Genomic DNA, 2,545 nt, shown 5'->3' with positions numbered 1-2,545 from the left:
TTATGACTTCTCATTTCTTTCACACATCGAGGTTTAATTCATTGATGTGTGAAGTGACCACAGGGGACAAAGTGCAGAAGTTTCCTTTCAGAGATTCAACCTCAGGTGATGAAACAGGTGAGAATAATTTAAAGTTATTCACTTTCTTTCATGTATTGGAAGTTTTTTTAGATTGTTGATTTGTGTTCATCTGTTCAGGTGAAGACACAACAACAACAACAACAACAACAACAACAACAACAACAACAACAACAACAACAACAACTAAAGATGACATACAATCAGGTAAAACCTCGACAACTTCTACAATCAGTGAATCAGTTCAATCTTTGCACCAAAAAGTTTTAGTTTTTATTTAAAATGATTAAACATATTTATTGTGTTTTGCAGTTTGGTGGTTCGTCATTGTGGCTGTGGTTTTAGTAGCGCTCTTAATATTCATAATCATCGTGGCTGTCGTCAAATGGAAGAGAACTAAAGGTGAGAGATGAAACTTTAATAAAGTTCAGATTTTAAGAATACTATATTATCTTTGTGGAAGCTTTTATCAAACCCTTTTTTCTCTTTTCAGGGAACACAACACGGACGGACGGCGGCGCTGTGAGTTTAAAGTGAATTTTGACTCCATAGCTGAGAACAGATTAACATTACCACCAGTGTTGTAATGAAACAAAATGGTTGCAGGAAGTGATTGTGAGGAAAATCAAAAGAAAAGTGTCCCAAAGCTAATTCATGTTTTTCTCATTCAGCCATAAACAGCATAAATTTCTGGTTTGTTTTGGATCCCCGGCAACAAGTGAATTAACTGAACTGTAAAATGCTTTGTGTCCAGGAGCTGACCTTAAACCCGGCTCCAGAGACCCATCAGGACACGGTGAGACCGCACGCTTATCAGAGTTTCCCACAGCGCCAAACACCGACGCTTTCCACGCCCTTTGGCGTCTGTATGAGACGCACTGGGCTTCTAAGTTACTGCCATGTAAACACATCCGCGTCTTTATTAGATACTCAGAGAAAATGCTCCAGGAGAGTGATGAGGGATCATGAAGACGGGGAAAAGAAACTTACAGAAAGTTGTGGACTGACTGAGGTGAAGTTTTGTAGGAACTACAGCGAGCAGTCGAGTGGTAACGTTATGAAACACAGAGAGCAGAAGGAAAGGAGCAATATTTAACAACTTACTGCTTCACACACTCTTGTCAAAGCGTAGGAAAGAAAGTCGCTATCGCTAGATGAGCACCAACGTTGTTTGGATCATTTTCTGTCACCAGTGTAGCATTAAAACATGATGGAATGATCAAGCTAGCTAGCTAGATACCTAGTGGACAGCTAGCTAGCTAGATACCTAGTGGACAGCTAGCTAGCTAGATACCTAGTGGACAGATAGCTAGCTAGATACCCAGTGGACAGATAGCTAGCTAGATACCCAGTGGACAGATAGCTAGCTAGATACCCAGTGGACAGATAGCTAGCTAGATACCTCGTGGACAGATAGCTAGCTAGATACCTAGTGGACAGCTAGCTAGCTAGCTAGTTCCACCATGTTTTCATGCAACACCCATTACAGAAAAGAAGTCAAGTCCTTCCGCTTCAGTCCACACCGCTCCGGAGAAGGACAAGCTGCCTAGCTAACTAGCTACTTAGCTACCTAGCCAACCTGTGTCCATTGTCTTTATCTTTACATAGACAATAGTTGTTTGCCGCTATATGAATGCTCTGAATGTTAAATATACAGCTTCTTTCAGCCCCATAATGTTCCTAAACATAACGAAAGTCTTGTTGAAGGAACCTACAAGCAAGTGTTTCAGCTTTAACTCACAATGTTAACCACATGTTTGGTCAAAATTAAATTAGAAGCTGTTAGAAATGTGTGTTTGTCCTCTGAAGTTTAACTGTGTGTGTAACTGTCTGTACAGTCTTGAGAGAGAGTGAGTGATTAAAAAAAAGGGAAGTTAGATGATGCAACTCTCCATTAGAGGAGAAGGCGGGTCGAACGGGAAGTTACAACTAAAAACGTCTATTTCCTGGTTTTGTGTGTTTGTGTCAGTAAGCAGACATGATGATGATGATGGCTTCTGATGGCTTCGCCTTCCGACTCAGCTCCCTCTTCACCAAGACGGACCGGTACATCGCCTGATCACTATATAATCTGCAAATAAAGACAGTTGTATTCTACACTGTGTTTTGTGATTCCTCGTGTAGCAGCAGTGTCTTCATGCTAGTTGAATGTCCGTATGGTTACAGAGAGAGATGCACCCAAAGTGACCCCACAACGTGCAGAAATATTATATTAACACCCGTAAAAAATGCACCAACACCATGTGAAAATACTCCAGTGCAAGTAAAAGTAATGCATTCAGTAAGCGACTGAAGTAAAAGTACAGAAGTATTATCAGTAAAAGTACTCCTTAATACTGATGGATCAAAGCATCAGAAGTGTCTCATTGTGGAGCTTCTTTCAATACTTCATGTTCAGTGTACATCACTAATAAAACAAAGTGTTGTATGAGAACAGAACAGAGGAAGGAGGAAGTGACAAAATAGA

General features: G+C 40.5%; 1 long non-coding RNA gene across 1 annotated transcript; it reads left to right on the top strand.

Moving 5' to 3' along the window:
* Positions 1-401: 401 nt before the first annotated feature.
* Positions 402-874, top strand: LOC137785409 (uncharacterized). The gene is made up of 3 exons (XR_011077505.1): positions 402-480; positions 572-600; positions 833-874. It is a non-coding gene; the product is annotated as an uncharacterized lncRNA (long non-coding RNA).
* The last annotated feature ends 1,671 nt before the right edge of the window (positions 875-2,545 follow it).

Source organism: Clinocottus analis, unplaced genomic scaffold, assembly GCF_023055335.1.
Source record: "Clinocottus analis isolate CAN_PGR_092001 unplaced genomic scaffold, fCliAna1.0.p SCAF_15, whole genome shotgun sequence".
In the NCBI taxonomy this organism is placed as follows: domain Eukaryota; kingdom Metazoa; phylum Chordata; class Actinopteri; order Perciformes; family Cottidae; genus Clinocottus; species Clinocottus analis.
Note: the sequence above shows the minus strand (reverse complement) of the source record. Positions and strands in the feature narration are given on the sequence as shown.